This window comes from Moschus berezovskii, chromosome 20 (genome assembly GCF_049115385.1).
Source record: "Moschus berezovskii isolate FMDL1 chromosome 20, NW_MosBer_1.0, whole genome shotgun sequence".
NCBI classification, from domain to species: Eukaryota; Metazoa; Chordata; class Mammalia; order Artiodactyla; family Moschidae; genus Moschus; species Moschus berezovskii.
Window position 1 is genome coordinate 61,040,292 of NC_142479.1, and position 17,969 is coordinate 61,058,260.

The following is a 17,969-nucleotide window of genomic DNA, read 5'->3' on the forward strand; positions in this document are numbered from 1 at the left end:
GCAGGCTACAGTCCAAAGCATTGCAAAGAGTCGGACACAACTGAGCAACTAAAGCACAGCACAAGCACAGTAGTCTTTTTTCCAGCACAATGTGTGTTCGGAAAGTGCCTGGTGTGTGGTGCTCTTGTCCACATCACCACATTTAAGCATGCAACAGAAAAATAGGAAAAAGCAAAAGTGTAGCTAAGCTCCCTCCTCCCAATTCATAAGCAACAAAACTCTTTCTTGTCAAAGGACCAAACACATGAACGTCAACGATGAGAACTGACAACAGTGATCTTTAAATTCAAGTAGTACACTGTGAAAGCACATGGAATGTTACCCAGTGAGAAGTGGGAGAGAAACTCCACTGGGACAGTGATGGGCAGGAAATCCAAGGACCAGGTTGAGTGCTGACTGTGTAACTGACTAGTTCTGTGATGATGAGCAAGTTATAACATACTTTGTGGCTTCATATTCTTCATCTACAGTTAAAACACTGGATTAAATGGTCTAAGGTCCATGCCAGTTCAAAATTCTAAGATTTTTAAGGCTATTTCTTCAATACCTAGGCATTGCTTAGACTACACAACACTGATCCTGACTCCCAAGGCTGCACTGTGGTTCCTGGAGAGATTTTGCTTGTCACTCTCCAACACAATGGGACAGGCTTGGAGAAAAACAGGAAAGACATGTCCTGAATGACATGTGTGTGGTCCCCTTAAGTGAAAAAAATTACCTATTTCACGTGTTCCCAAAGGGTCTGGAGTATCTTTCTTCTAAGACCAGACTAACGCAGGCACTGCCCTGACAGCTGTACACTATCCTGTGCTATTCTACTGACACCTATTATCTATTTGACTCAAGTAGGAAAATTTTAGAAGCATTTTCAAAATGAGAATACAGAATATGTTTTACTTCTAATTTGAGTAATTTGAGGTACCCATGGGATTTGCTCTTATACACAGTTTTAGGCAAGAGAATGAAAGAGTTCTGAGCCCTAGAACACAAATAAAGGCTAACCCCTGCAGCAGGGTGCTGAGGCTGGAAAACATCCTGGCACCTTAAACTCCTTATCCACTTCTAACAAACAATGGCAATCCAGAGGCTGACAAAAGTATGGAAAATCAACGAGTACTCACTTTGACAGACAATTCTGGGGGCAGAACACCTGCCACAGGTAATAAATGACTTCATTTACGTTTATCTTTTTAGCAGTGCACAGTGGATCACACCCATACATCACTTTGGCCTCTCTTTTCTGCCCTGTTGACAAAGGACAAATTGAGAAGGATGGTGGGAAAACTGGGAGAAAAAAGGGAGGAAAACAGAAGAGCTCTGTCCCTTGGCCTGTAAGAAATGATGATGATGATGGTGGTGATGTGCGGTGTCACTGTTTTCTAAGTATCAGCTCCATCTGTAAAATCTTACAGCACTTTCTGGATGTACCAATGAAGTGACTATGGGTTGGAAAATAAAGTTAGCTTTCTTCCCAAATCCCTCAGCACACACTGTATATCTACAGTCTCAACAGGATCATAAGCACTTGGCTTTTCTAACAATGGGTGAGTTTATGGGTTTCACCAATGATACTGTTTAGAAACTGGTATCCTAAGAAGCACTGCAGCACAGAACTGAATAGGGTAAATGGGACTTTTTGGTGCAGCATTACAGTGGCAAATTAAGACAATGTGGAAAAAAAATTCTCACTACAAATATTTTAAGAACTGGGTAAAATACGAAAAAGGAAAAAGCCAAGTGAGAGCATGTGAGTGGATTATGAGACTGCTTTGGTAACTTACAGACCTGCATTTTAAAACCCAAGTGGATAAAGGAGTAAAACCGTGAGCTGCCATGAGGCAGAGAGTTGAAACTAAAACCTTTTAGAAGAGGCAGGATCCTCAACGGGTGGCTTCCTCAATGAAGATTGGGGGAAAAGCTCATCCCCTAGAAAAGGGATCCAACAGGACAACCTGTGTGTCCCTGAACTCTGAGTGAAAAAGAAAAACAAAAAAACCTCTCCTCTGAAATATGGATATCCAGACCTGAGCCTTGAACAAAATAATCCAGAAATTTCCAAACTAAAAAATTAACAGAAACATAGGCCCCAAACCAGTGATATTCCTGAAAGCGCTAGAATAAGCAATGCAAATTGTTCTGGAGGGGCTCTGTTATCAGGCCACATGAGATCCCCACACACGAAAAGTAATTCCCACTCAAGATCAGTTTATAAGAAAAATGTAAAATTACAGTATACCATAAGCAGAAAGCAGCAACCACAACAAACAAAATTGTTAGAATGAGAAGAACTTGGGATCATAAAATTAAAATTTGAAAAAAAGAATACAAAATACAAAATAAGTGTGTCTAAAACTATAAAAGACATAAAAGTAGGGAATAAAACCCTGAGGGAAAAAATATGAAAAACATTCAGATGTAAAAATTAGCCAAACAGAGCTTCTAGAAATGAGTATTATATTCACTGAAATTAAAAAGTCAACAGATTAGGTTAAACAGATTAGACACAAATAAAGAGAAAATTAAGTAAAATGGAAGACAGATTTGAGGAAATTGCCAAGGTGGATCACAGAAATAAAAGGGGCATGAAAGGACATTGATTGATTCCAAAAGCATTTAATGCAAGATTCAGATGATGCAAATAGACAGACTGTGTCAGTCTGGACCCTCTAATAAGCAGATGCCAAGAAAAGATGTTGGGAAGAGAGGGATAGGCAAAGAGAAGCCTCAGACCATGATGGAGGTGGGATCTGTGAAAGGAAAGGGAGAAAGAAGGAGTGCTGGATAGGATGAGACTCAGAGTAAAGCTCAGTTCTAAGAAAATTTTGGTCATGCAGTGGAGAGACCTTGAGTCAAAGTTATGCATCAGAAGAGTCCTACATCTTGAAGGAATGGGCTAGCACTAGTACCCACGTCTTACTAAGCCAGCAACTGGGAACAGCCCGGGGCAAGTGTGGTTTTTGAGTAAATCTCGAGACACAGCATCTGGGGTCTCTCAACTATGCCTTCTCTGGGAGGCATATTTTCATAGTTGCCAAAATGAAGGGGAGCAATATTTTAAGAGATAATAGTTAAGGATTTTCCAGAATTGTAAAAGCCATATATCCTCCATGTAGAGAATAATAGCAAGTTCCAAGCAGAATAAATCAAAGCAAATCTACACATGCGATAGTTAAATGGCAGAATATCAAAGGCTATAAAATGCCAAAAACAAGGAGAAATTTGAACTAAATGAAAAGAAAACAAATTGGTAGGTAGGATAATTGGAGTTAATTTCAGACTGCTTTCTAAGAATACAAATTTAAGGATAACAAATCCAGCAGAAGGAAAAAGGGAGGAACTGATAAAATTCAATTCAGTAAGAGACAGGAAAGGAGAAAAAGAAAGCAAAGGAAAACTATGGGAAACAGAGAACACGAAGTAAGAGAAATAATTTAAAATATCTACAGTTACTATAAATGCAAACAGATTAAATTAGCTGGTTAAAATTTAGCCATATGCTATTTACAAGAGGTTCTTATAAATAAAAACCTCTTACTTACTTTACCACTAAGTAAAACCAACCACTGGTTCTTAGACAAGACTTACTGATCTCATCAATGAGATGAGATCCTATTCTCATCTGTAAAATGGTATGATAATGATAGACTTATTTTTGAGTCTATAATACATTTTTCTTATAATAACACAAAGAAGTGAAATGAAAATGTTAATCACTCAGTCATGTCTGACTCTTTGCAACCCCACGGACTGTAGTCCATTGTAGCCCCCAAGGCTCCTCCATCCATGCAATTCTCCAGGCAAGAATACTGGAGTAGGTTATCTTTCCCTTCTCCAGGGGATTTTCCCAACACAGGGATTGAACCTAGGTCTCTTGCATTGCAGGCAGATTTTTTACCATCTGAGCCACCAGCAACACAGCAAAATGTAAACATTTGTGTAATCTTTCTGGTGGGTACATAGGTGTAAGTTTCATTACTGTCTGTATATTTTAATCTATTTGAATTGTTTCAAAAATAAGTGTTGGCAGTCCAGTGGTTAGGGCTCCAAGCTCCCATTGCAGGAGGCACAGGTTCAAGTGCTGCTGGGGGAACTAAAATTCCTCATGCCATGTGGCATGGCCAAAAACGAATTTTTTTTTAACAGTTTAAATCTATTAAGTCCAATAATCAAGTTAAAATATAAGACCACAGTAAATGACAGTGTTCTTATACATGGGTATGAACTATACGCCTTTCCTAGAAAACAATTTTGTAAGATATACAAAAACTTTAAAAATGTAGATACTCTTTAGCCCAGTAATTCAGTTCTTGTAATTTACCCCAAGCAATTAATCAGAGGTGTGTACAAAACATGTATGTATTAGTTTATAACTGAGTTGCGTGTAATGGTGAAAAATTCAAACAACTTTAATGTTGTTGGGAACTGCTTCACTAAACTGTAATGCATCTGTATAACAGAACAGTATGCAATCATTAAAATTCAGGTTAAGGTTATAAAAGAGTGCTAATGACAAGTATATATTAATAAGTGAAAAAAGAAACAAAGCATTATGCATAGTATGAGCTTGTTTTAATTAAAAAAAATATGTGTATATATGTAAACAGACAAAGGACCACCAGTGAAGCACTTCTGGATGGTAGAGATTCTGAATGACTTTTTTCATTGTGCTTTCCTCTGTTTTCCAAATTGTCTGCAGAGAGCATATGGTGCTTTGCAGTTAGTGGGGGTTAGGGGGGGAAGCAATCACTATTTCTAAAGTAAGTGGCAATAATTCCAGTTTTTACTCTAATGCAGGGATCCACAAACTATATCCTGCAGGCCAAATCCAGCCTGCCACCCTGCCTGTGAGTTAAGAATGGTTTTACATTTTTAAATCCTTGAAAAAAATCAAAAGCAGAATAATATTTATAATCTGTCATTCTAATATTTGTATTCAATCTTTACAACAATACTGTGAAGTTGGTACTATAGCCTGTTTTATAGATAAAGGAACAGAAGTTCCAAGACTGGTCAGGTAAGTAGTCAAAGATCTCATAGTTACCAAGTCTTTGCAGAAATTCATACCCAAGGAGTCTTACCCCAGACTTAACCTGCTTCCTCCATAAGAAAAATCCTCTACCACTGTGTGGGCAGATCTGCACAGGTGAATCTTAGGGTGGAAGACCACAGTATTTCAGGGAAGCTTTGTTTGAGAATGGACCCTGTTTCTACCATGATAATGTGCTGTGCTCAGTTGCTCCCTTCGTGTCCAACTCTTTGTGATGCTATGGACTGCAGCCCGCCAGGCTCCTCTGTCTATGGGATTCTCCAGGCAAGAATACTGGAGTGGGTTGCCATGCTCTCCTCCAGGGAATCTTCTGACCCTGGGATTGAATTCACGTCTCTTATATCTCCTGCACAGGCAGGCGGGAGTTCTTTACCACTAATACCACCTGGAAAGCTCATGACGATAGGAAACAGAAACTCTGAACTTCAATTAACCAAAATGTCATCCTCCTCAAAAGAATTCCAGGGCAAAAAAAAACAATTCAAGCACTTCTCTGGTAGCCGAATGTTAAGAAAACACCTGCCAATGCAGGGTACACAGGTTTAATCCCTGATTCAGGAAGATCCCACATGCTATGGAGCAGCTAAGCCCATGCGCCACAACTACTAAGCCCGCACTCCTAGAGCCTGTGCTCTGCAACAAGAGAAGCCACCACAATAAGAAGCCTGCTCACTGCAACGAAGAGTAGCCCCTGCTCACCACAACTAGAGAAAACCCCCATGCAGCAATGAAGACCCACCACAGACAAAAAATTAAATAAACTAAAAAAAAATTTTTCCATTACTAGACCTGCATTATAGAAAATTGTACCCTTTCATTATTATTATTCTGTTTTTAATTTCATCAATAAAAATTTGTGGAAGCTTATTTAGTCTCATTATATAAGGGCACGGCAACCCACTCCAGTATTCTTGCCTGGAGAATCCCCATGGTCAGAGGGACCTTGGGGGGCTACAGTCCATGGGGTCACAAAGAGTTGGACATGACTGAGCAACTAAGCACACACACACACCTGGAACCACAGAGTAACCAAGAACCCTAATGGTTCTCTCTTTCAGGCTATTCTACAGCTCTTTTTACTGCTATGTCTCTCTATATATATTTATCCATTACCTCCCATCAAGGGGTGCACTAAAAAAAGAAAGTAAAGCTTAGTACAGTCTAGGTTATTGCTTCGAGCAAAAGCCTGTTCAAGGGAAGAGACTGACTTTTATGTCATTTCTGAAGTTAACTTATCAGTGGTTTTTTGTTACCAAAATAACTGAGAATTTGGCCCATCCTGGGTTTGTTCATTCATTTACTTAACAAACCCTAGCATACCTTACAGATCTGAAGATATATATCAATACAACAAAACACATTTTATAATAGAAAGCAGTTTTAAATGACTACAGGAAATACAAATTAAAACCAGAGTGAGAGATCACCACACCCATCAAAGTATCTATAATCAAAAGGACAGATAGTACTAAGTATTGGCAAGGATGTGGAGAAAGCAAAACCCTCATACAGTGCTAGTTAGAACGTAAAACATAAAATGCAACAGTCACTTTGGAAAATGGCCTGGTGGTTTCTTTGAAAGTTAAACATACCACTCAAAAATTCAACTCCTAAGTATCTACCCAAGAGGAATGGAAACATGCATCCATACCAAGGTTGGTATACAGATGATCATAGCAGTATTTTCATAATAGTTCCAAACTGGAAAGAACTCAAACGTCCATCGCCTGGTAACTGTATAAACAAAATGTGGTATATCCACACAATGGAACACTGCTGCTGCTGCTGCTAAATTGCTTCAGTCATGTCCGACTCTGTGCGACCCCACAGACGGCAGCCCACCAGGCTCCCCCGGCCCTGGGATTCTCCAGGCAAGAACACTGGAGTGGGTTGCCATTTCCTTCTCCACAATGGAATAGTACATAGCAATAAAAAAGGACCAACTATGATACACTCAACAACATGGATGAACTCAAAAACAGCATGCTGAGGGAGAGAAGCAAGTCTCAAAAGACTGTATACTGTATGTTTTTAAAAGGTATTTCTAGAAAAGACAAACTACAGAGACAGAAGCAAATCAGTGGTTACCCAGGACTGGGGTGAGAGCAAGGACTATCTACAAACAGGCAAAAGGGAACTTTGCAGGGTGATGGAAAGTTCTACAACTGAAGTGCGGTTGTACCTGCAAACATGTATGGATTTACTAAAACTCATCAGTACACTTATGGGTGGACTTATGGCATGCAAATGAGGCTTCAATAAAGCCGTTTAAAACAAAACTACAGGAGCAAAGGGGCAGCTATCTGCTTGAACTGGAAGAAAATGTAGGAAAGCTTCAGAAGAGAGAAATTTTGAGGTAATATTCTGATAATGGACATTTAACTGAAACAGGGATTTAACAGTGTGCAGAGACTGGAACTGGAAGGCATGAAAACTTAAGTAGGATTTAGGGAAATGAAAGAGGTGATACTAAAAGTTAGGCTAAACTTAGGTAAGAGAAAATAGAAAGGTGGTAAGAAGTTGGTACTTCATCTCACAGGTCATGGGAAGTCATTAAGGAATTTCAGGTGCGGGGTGAGTGACTTATCACATCTAAGTTTTAGAAAGCTAACTCTGAGGGAAATGTAAAAGGGAAAAAAGCAACAGGCAACGTCCAGGTTAAAGACATAAAACCAACTACTTAGTTTCTAATGAGGTGGTGGGAAAGAAGACAAATTCTAGGTGTCACTAAAACAAATAAGGATGAGTGCCGAGTGCTCAGTCACTTCAGTCATGCCCAACTCTCTGTGACCCCATGGACTGTAGCCTGCCAGGCTCCTCTGTCCATGAGATTCTCCAGGCAAGAATACTGGAGTGGGTTGCTATGCCCTCCTCCAGGGGATCTTCCCAACCCAGGGATCAAACCTGTGTCTAGGTGCATCTCCTGCATTACAGGTGGAATCTTTACCAGTGAGCCACCAGAGAAGCCCATGATAGGAGCAAAAGCAGGTTTGGGGGAAAGAGGTGACATAAATATTGTCTTAGGTTGATTGTGCAATGCTGTCAACATATTCAAGTACAAATATCCAGCATACAAACATGCAGAAATGGAAAGACTGGAGGTGATGCTGTGGCTTCGAGAAACCTTAGCAAAGAAATAGTCACTGAAACCACTGAACTAAGATTCCTATGGACTCAAACAGCAAGAAGTTATTGCTCAAAATCAAAAAGGCTAATTACAGAGAACTCCTTGGTGGTCTAATGGACTCCATACTTTCACCTTTGGCGTCCTGCGTTTGATACCTGGTGGGGGAACTAAGAGCCTCACAAGCATGAGGGCCAAAAAAAGGCTAATTATAGCGTCTACTCTGTCCTCCTTGCAAAAACATTAAGAAAATGCTTTTCCTTCTCCTGTTGTTTTTTTTTAAAAGGGTTAGAAACATTTATTTGTCAAAATATCTTTTAGAAATATGGGAAGAGTGGAGTAAAACAAAGCTAAGTTTCAGCTAATGCTGTACCACGACCATAGGTCAGACATAAAACAACACAACCCAAACCCCAATGGTCCTAGTAATTTCCGAAGATTAGCTTCAGTGTTAAGAGTCCAGAGCAAACAGAGCAAAGTAAAAGGTTGCTTGCCCTCTCACAGTCATTTTAAAAGGAAAGGAGAGGAGTTCCCTGGTGGCCCCCTTGGTTAGGACTAGGTAGTTCCCAGTGGTTAGGACTCTGTGCTTTCACTGCTGGGGGTCAGCTTCCATCCCTGGTCAGGGATCTACGATTCCTGCATGCCATGTGCAGGAGCCAAATGGAAAAAAAATTTTCATTTCAAATTTTAAATAAAGATAAATGGAAACGGACATGTTGCAAGTAGACAGGGAGGGGAGTTCAACTCCTAAGGAAAGCAAGATGAGAGGGATTCCACTGCACAGGAAAAAAGGGATGGCCGGCGTCATCCCTACCTAGGGCAGCTCAGTGGCTGAGAATATACAGAATGGATCAAAAGGCTATAGAGATTAGTATCAGGAGGAAAGAAAAGTCAACTTTAAAAAATTAAATTAAGAAAGAAAACATAGTTGGTCACAGACTCCTTTTTTTAACCTAAACATGAAGGAATGGAATCGTCTCAGCAAGAGGGGCCGTATGGAGCAAGTTCTCCTACAGGACCGCAGCCCGAAGGCTCAGTCTGCCATTGTCCCACCTCCAGTTTGTAAAAGGCTGAGTACCACTCCTTGGTCCACATCCTGCTCCTGCTCATACCGGGCAACATCATACCAAAAATTCCCCGCAGCTGGTGAAGCCTGAGACCTGCACCCTCCGGCCCATTACAAAGCCCTCTCCAGCTGTGGGAGCACAGCTGCGGCAGGAATGGGAGAGGGGTGGATCCTGTCCCTTTCATAATAGAATCTAGTGGTGGCAGTGGCAACAATCATAGCACCTGAGGTGGCAGCAGGGTTTGAGTTTGGTTATGGGGGTTGGGGTCTGTCCAGGGATCAATAGGAGTGGAGGGACTTCCCCGCTGGTCCAGTTGTTAGGATCCTGCACTTCCACTGCAGGGGACACAGGTTCAATCCCTGGAGAAGCAACCAAGATGTCACATGCGGTGCAGTCCAAACAAACAAAAAACCTTGGAGTTGAGGTGACTGGTCACAGCTATGATCTAGCCTTGAGGCACATGAGACACGTAGTTGTACAAGGAAGCTGCTGCCGCCATTGCCTCCTGAAAGCGGGCTCCATATGGGCTTAGCCTAGTGAGTAGCCGAGTGCTCCCAATGCATCCTCCTCATACATGGATTCCCTATAGCCCATGGGGTCCGCTCCATATTGCTCATTGTACTACTCGGCAAAGTCGGCCATGACATGCCTTTGATCTCTTTTGACCAATGCTCCTCTCTTCCACAACTGATAGCACCCACCCTGGTCTTCTCCCACACCAGAGGCGGTTGGAAGCTGGCTCGTGTACAACGCCACGCACATTCATTTGCCTTGAAACTCTGTGAGTCAAGGTCCTCTGCCCGTTTCACATGTAGGAAGGCATAATCTTTCACGACGTCACATTTCATTCCACCACTGGACCACACTCCTCAAACTTGACCCGAAGCTCTCGTTTGGTACAAATAGGACACATGATGCCTATATGCAGCTTGGTTGACGCTTTGTTCCTATTCTTGCCGGCTTCCTCATTGATGTGCACTCCCTGCAGCTTTCACTGGTGCAGGCTGCATATGGCACACTCGGCTGCATCTTCTTCTCTATGTGCACAAAGAGGGTTTTGTTTGGTTATTACAGTTTTGTTTTGTTGTTTTGGCAAGGCTTGCGGGATCTAAGTTCCCTGACCAGGGATGGAACCCGGCCCGTGATGGTTTGCTGGCCCTCACTGACGGCGCAAGCACAGCGCCCTTCCTAACCACAGGACACACCGCAGCACATTCCCAAAGGCATAGTTCTCAACGATGTCACATTCTAGCACTTTCCCATGCTGCTCAAAGAGTGAGTGGATCTCTTGTTCTTCCTCCCAGAGCTGGTTTCCGATGAACAGAGTTAACACCCTGACAAGAGCCTCACGGATGTATCGGTGGCACCGATTCCTTCCTCAGAGAAAACTCTAGAAAATGGCGCCCGACGCTTGAACCTCGGTGGTGCGACGTGCAGGTCTTGTGCGCCAACTCACGTATGCGCATGCGCCAGTGCGCACTGGCGCCCCTCACCCTTGCAGCAGCCGTGTCGCTGTTCTTCAGTTTACACCTAGCAAACCGTCAACCGATTTTTTCAGTTAGAGATCACAAAAAGAACAAAGCCAAAGATGATGTCCCAACTGAGGACAGATATATACATTGGAGAGCAGAATGCTGAACTTATCAGAGGCAATCTGGATCATATAGAATCTGCTATCTAGAAAGCAAGGTGCATGCTTTAGTTGTCTTTGAAACTGTTACTGTGTCTATGAGTACTAATCTGCTCTTTCAAGTTAAGGGTAGATGGGTCAGTCCATCTATTGCCCTAAGCTCATCTACACCAACCAAACGCACATCGGTTCTACTGTCTTGTCAATAATATATTATAGGGGTTGGTACCTTGGAGATCTACTTGAACTTCCCAATGCTCCCAAATGGCTAACACATGGAGACGACAAAAAATTTCACAGATTGTTGAATACAGGGTACTAGGAAATACAGACAAAAGAACAGTAGGCTAAATGCCAGAAGCTCCAGATTCTATACTCTATTCTTCTACCATGGACAAGTTAATTATTTTTATGTACAAGTGGGAATAGGATGCACAGATCAAATTTTGGAAATGTGTTTCATAATACATGGTACTAGTGCTTGAAAGTTAGTCATTAACACACAACCTCCTGTCTATTTAGGGGCCAAAGGAGTTAAAGTTGTGCTCTATTATTTTAGGAGAGAGGTATCTTTGATGATAAAACTTGAAAATAATTTACAAGAAGTCATGCCTAGAGGTGGACTACTGCAGTATAACAGATTCTCCTTCTAGACATGACCTTTAATTCTGCTCACATATATTTCTAGCCTTTTGGTAAGAGAACTCAGAACATGACCTAGAGGACTTCATCCCTCAGGCCCCCACCCACAGTGGATGTGGCCCTCCTCCAGCACTGAGTCACCCTCTTCCCCATGCCTTCTGCTTGGGTGGCAGCCCACCAAGCCTGAAACCCAGTTTCCTGGTCTGTCTACCTGGCCAGACAAAAAGTTCTCTGCATGCAGGGTAGAGCTCATTTGTCCCTGTCTTCTCAGCACATGGCATCATGTAGGGTTCAAAAAATGATCCCCAAGTGAAAGAACAGCAGGAAATTAGGAGAGAAGATGCCAAATGGCACATATTAAAAATAATTTTTATACCATCCTATTTTTAAAAATAAAAATTGTATATACTTGGGGATTGCCTGGCAGTCCAATGGACAGGACTCTTCCACTGTAGGGACCCAGGTTCAATCCCTGGTTAGGGAACTCAGATCCCACACACACACAAGAAAACTTAAGAGTGTATGAGGTGATGATTTGGGATACATATACATAGTGAAATAATTACTAGTCAAGCTCATTAACATATTTCCTCTTGTGGTTACCTTTTTGTGTATGGGTGTGATGAAAGGAAAAATTAAAATTTAAAAGCCTCCTGTGCATTAAGCCACAGATAAGTGGATACACAGCATGTGGTACCTACATACAATGAAATAATATCCAGCCTTCTAAAGGAAGGAAATTCTGACAGATGTTACCACATGGATGAAACTAGGAAGCATTATGCTTGGTGAAATAATCCAGACAAATTATTCCACTTATACAAGTAGCTTGAATAGTCAAATTCTAGAAACAGAAAGTAAAACAGGGGTGCAAGGGGATATGTGGGGTTAGTGTTTAAGGGGTACAGAGCTTCTGTTTGGGTTGACAAAAAAGTTCTGGAGGTGAGTGGTGGTGATGGTTACACAGCATTATGAATGTACTGAATGCCACTGAACTATACACTTAAAAAAGGTTAAAATGTAGGTTTTATGACAAATATAACCACAATATTTTTAAGACTCCTATGCAGTATTCTAAGGAAGGATACAGGACTGTGGTCTTTGGCCCATTTTTAGATGGCTATTTCTTCATAAGTTGCATTCTTAAATATCTAATTGATAGCAAAGGGAAGAAAACACATTTAGCATTCACACACCTCAGTGTCCAAAGGTCCAAAGTCATTAATCTGGAAAAATACCACAAAATTCATGAAACTGATTCAAAATTTACTTCTAAACCGTGAGAGCAAAAAGAGAAGTGTGATTTTAATTTGGTTTTCTGGGCATGCAAGTGTTGTCTTGGTTGACTTGTTATTTGAATTGTTGGTAATCACTGGCTACCAGTACTAACCTCACTGCCAGAAAGATTAACATTTAAGCAATTAAAACATTCAAAACCTGAACTAGCAGAGAAAAAAAGTTTGTTTCCAACACTTTCCTTTTAGCATCAATTGTGATTCATACATCAAAAGACTAACCTTTTAAAAGGAGAGGAATTAGCTTTCATATTTGACTATTTTGGTAACCAACTGTATAGAAAACTATTTTATCGTACCCCTTTCCCCACCCCCAGACAGAGAAATTTGTTGAGCTTGAGATTTCTCGATTATAATGCTGAAGTTCTTGATGTTAGATATCTTGTCAAGGTAAAAACAAGAAGATTTTTTCCTTTGATATCTGTCAAGAAAATATAATGGTATGGTTATTACTTTCTTTAAAAAGTTCTTTTCCCTTTAAAGAAAAGTGTGTTTATTCCAATGGTGGTTTAACAAATAATCACATGTCCTCAGCAAGCCTTCAAAACGAGTGATCAGAATGTAAGAAGCTGACAGACTCCAAATTAAATCGACACTACCCAATCTAAGGCGTCAAAAGGTGTGTATCAGCATCGTCCAAAGCAAGTCTTTGGGGGTCACTTTTAACTTCTTCCAAACACCAAGTCTTTCCAAAATCAAACATGGCGGCAGAGAAAAGGCAAGAGAAGGGGCTTTGCTATGTCAGTGTGGACATTCCTTAGGAGGTCAGTGCAAATCAAAGAAATACCACCAAATGGTTTTAATCATGTGGGTGACAAGGCACAGGTGACAGGCGGGAAAGAACGAAGAGATAAAAGTGTTAAGCGCTTAAAAGAGGTGATGCACCCACCTTTGCATTTCAGTAAACACAGACTAATGGTAATTTTTGTCTTTGGGTGGTGAGACAGGACTGCACCAGAAGATCTTATCCCGTGGGAAGGACAAGAATCATAGAGTCCCAAAAAAGGGGAGAATGACTCCGTGGCTCTAGACAGATCCAGTGGAAGGGAGAAAGAAAGGCAACGGGAAGATGTGAATAGAGCATGCAGGAAGCACCTACAAAGGGCAGCTTCCTGGGTCCTGGAGAAGCCTGGTACCCTCTTGCGCATGTTGGGGTAGCCCCCCATACTGGAAGCATCTGGTTCTAGAAGAGAAAATGACTTCAATCTGGGTGGAAGAACCACATACAAACACTATAATCAGGGACACACGAAGACCAAGGTGATAAAAAGAATACCCATGTTAAGCCCATATATCATTTTCAATAAGCCTTTCCAGAAAAACATTGTGGTTAGATAGGTAAGTCCTGGGGATGTGACATACTGGCATGGAGACTGTGGGTAACAATATGCTATTGTACATTTGAAAGTTGCTAAGACAGTAGATCTTAAAAGTTCTCATAAGAAAAAAAAAAAAAACCTAAAAAACCAAAAACAGCCATGTATTTTCAGATCCCAGCTGAAAATTTCAGAAAATAGACACCTTCAAAAAAAGGAGACTTCTCTCTGTGGTTTTTAGAAGACAGAGTTTCACATCCACTACTCCAAAGACCCAGAAAGACTTACTGTGCTGGGCAACTGGGGTGTGCAAGCTCTGAGACTTACACAAATAATCAAGTCTCCTTTAGAGATCCTGAAGTATCTTTTTAAGAGATTCTATGCTTCTATTTCTCCTAGTTTGTTTTTTTTTAAATCTTAATTGGAAACGAACTTATTTCTTTACCAAAGACTCCAATTCTGTGTGATATCCTGCTTAAGCTGGCTCATTTTTTCTCCATTCTATTTTTTTGGAACTCAGAAGAATTTCCTCCTTCTCTAAGCTGAAAAGCCTCCAGAAAAAGGGTTGGTTGTGCCCTAGTTTTAGAAGGTGATGAAAAGGCAAGTCGTTAAAGCAACATGGAGAAAACTACTACTGGTGGCCTCAGGGAGGAAAGAAAAAAAAAAAAAAGAATCAGTCAAAGGAAGATACCTGAAGTCTGATCGGAAATTCTGGGGCAATCTAAGCCTTACCTCCCAATGCCTAAACAATAAGCTCTATTTATGCACAGTTCAAAAGGACTCATTGCATCAGAAGGCACCTTGCAGCTAATTCTCCCAGCAGTAGAAATCCACTCCCATGAATAACAAAGCTTCACTCTGTTATTCATAATAAGGATTAAGCTCAGTGGGATAAAATACACAGTTGCCAGATCATCTTTGCATAGGGCTGAGTGTGGAAAACCAAGTTCCCATTTCTTCTCCACTAAAGCCTGGTGGTTGGTACAGGAACCAGTTCTTGAAACGTTCTGTGACAGTTTCTTTCGCTGTTTAAGAAGAAATCAGTTAACAAAGAAAGTACTTTGAGAGACAATTGAAGGGCACTAAGTTAGTATTATTGCTGTCCTCAGCCCTGTGTCACAACTGTGAGCACAGACCTCCAAAGGAACACACTGTTACCTAAAACTAAAAGATCCCAGTCCATCCCCTCACCTACAAGGCTACCTCTAAAGCATCAAGGGCCTGGTCCCCTATCTGTTCCACACCGAGGTTTCCCTTCTTGTTCCCTCTCCCTGCCCTGACCCCTGTTTCAGCAAAAACTATATGCTGACACCTTGCACATACATGACTTACAGCTTCCCACTTAACAACTTTCTTTGCCAAAATCTATATTCATCCTTCAAGGCTTGCTTTAAAAGGGCTTTCCCGTGACCCCAGCCCACTGGCAGCTCTTCCTTACATGTGGATGATACTGAGTTTGCACTCAGTTAAAAGTTTAATGTTCTTATTGAAGCAATTCTATGTGGAATAATATGTGATCTGGGATTTGCTTCTAAAAAAAAATCCATGAATAGGAGTGGAGGGTGGGATATTACAAGATACTAGATTAGCTATAAGCTGACTGTTGTAGTTGCAGGGTGGGCCCATGTGGATTCATCAGAGGGGGTCTCTCTACTTTTGCTTCTGTTTGAAAGTTTCCATAGTAAAAATCTGAAAATATTTAGTGTCACAAAGCTAGCAAATGATAACCGACATTTGAAACACAGGATCGCCTTGACATTAAGGGCTGTTAAGAGCAGAGCCTCTTGACTGTGCTATTGTTTTTCATGAATTATTTCATAGTTGCTGTTACTGCTTTTGTTCCTGCTTTCACTGTATCCAATTGTATTCATTATTCATTTGACATGAAAAGCCCGGCTGCTCTCCTCAAGGAGAGCTGGCAGTGTAACCCGGGACACAGGTAAACAGATAAATCACAGTGGAATCGTAAGTGAAACAGCCAGGACAGAAATTGAGCAGAAACAAACAGGTTTCTATGGGAAAACAGAGCAAGTAAGCCTACTTTGCTGCTGCTACTGCTGCTAAATCACTTCAGTCGTGTCCGACTCTGTGCGACCCCATAGACAGCAGCCCACCAGGCTCCCCCGTCCCTGGGATTCTCCAGGCAAGAACACTGGAGTGGGTTGCCATTTCCTTCTCAAAAAGGCAGTGCAGCCAGGAGGTGGAACTCAAGAGCTAAGCGGGCACATCCAAGGTGAATTAGTCTGGGGCCAGGAGTACAACTCTGACAGAAGATATGGCCTGGACAAAGACACAGTTCTGAAGCGGAGTGGTGAGGAAGGAACAGGGTCAGATGCGGAAGATGCCCAGGCAGGGTAAGTGGGGGCCCAGACTGTGAAGACTTCCCTGGTGACTCAGATGATAAAGAATTCTCCTGCAATGTAGGAGACCTGGGTTTGATCCCTGAGTGGGGAAGATCCCCTGGAGGAGGGCATGGCAACACACTCCAGTATTTTTGCCTGGAGGATCCCATGGACAGAGGAGCCTGGCGGGCTACAGTCCACCAGGTAGCCAAAAGTCAGACACGACTGAGTGACTAACATGCATGCGGACCAGAAGAGACTTGTAGCCAAGCCGATGGGGCCAGATTTCACCTTAGACAATCAGGAACAAATGCGGAAGTAACATGATCGTTGTTGGTGTATTGGGAAGGTCACTGTCAGCTGTGTGCCTAACAGGCTGGCATGGGCTTTTGCAACAGGCCAGAGCCAGGCTTAGGGTGATCGAGTGAGGTACAGAATTTACAGGGACACCAAAGAATTCAGCGATCCAGATGAATATTATTTTAATGCAATTTTCTTTTTCAGAAATCAAAATTAAAGCAAAAAAAAAAATCCACGAGGGAAAACAAAATCCAAATTGTAGGTAAAGGCAGAATGTTGCTGTTTACTACCCTGCCTTATTTGCAATGGAAAACACCACCCCACCTCCACAAGCCCCACCCTCCACCATGCTGGGTGGGTTTACAAAGGTGGACAATGATATAGGAACAGACTGGAGAACGTGAGGCTTTATATATAGGTGTATTTTTTTTGTTACTGTTGTGGAGCTTTTATTAACTTTTCCTGCTCGGTTCTCAATATGGGAGGATATTTTGATAAGTGGACATGGGGTGCAGTTTCTTTGCCTGAAGGCGCCTGTAAGAGCTTGGCAGGGCTCTGCCATAGATTGGGTAGTAAATGAGGACAGACAGCCCCGAAGCAAGAGCAAACGCCCAGAGGGTGAAAGAGGAAGAGGCCAGATTCAAGCAACGTTTCTAGGGCAGAAATGAGAAAATGTACAAACACAGTAGGAATATAAGCCTAAAGGCTCAGCTGGAGTATAATTTATTCTCCCCAAATACATCATAGACACTTCAGGGGCAAAAATTCCATTCTCCTAGCTTTTTGTATCATATTGTGCCCAACTCAATAAATTCCTATTAACTAATTAAGTGGAAAAGAAGAGCGTAAGTCCAAAGCACACACCACTGAAGCCAGGAGTGTGTGGTACTGTTTCGCAAACTGCCTCTTGCTGAAGAGCAGGGCACAATGATGAATCCCCATTCATGATAACTAAGACCCCCAAAGTCTAATAAGCTTTTTGAGTGACACTCTCCTGTCATTCTCCCATCTCATTTTGTATCCTTAGGACTAAGGAGGAGAGTAATTGAAATGAGGGCTCTGCTTTGTTGTCTCTGCAGCTACGATCAGATTAGAAGAAAGCCTGAAAAAATGGCTGGTTACACCTGGCTGGGACAATGGGAGAGAATGGATGGGGGGAGGGAGCTTTACAGTTTTGTATCAGATAGTAACCAGATTCCCACTCCA

At 41.7% G+C, this 17,969-nt stretch overlaps 1 protein-coding gene and 1 pseudogene across 1 annotated transcript in view; both read right to left on the reverse strand.

The window, feature by feature from the left end:
- PITPNC1 (phosphatidylinositol transfer protein cytoplasmic 1) overlaps positions 1–17,969 on the reverse strand; it is a 267,578-nt gene that overhangs the window by 205,426 nt on the left and 44,183 nt on the right. The window lies entirely within an intron of this gene.
- The window catches only part of LOC148774767 (RNA-binding protein 4B-like), a 34,643-nt pseudogene continuing 17,929 nt past the window's right edge, over positions 1,256–17,969 (reverse strand).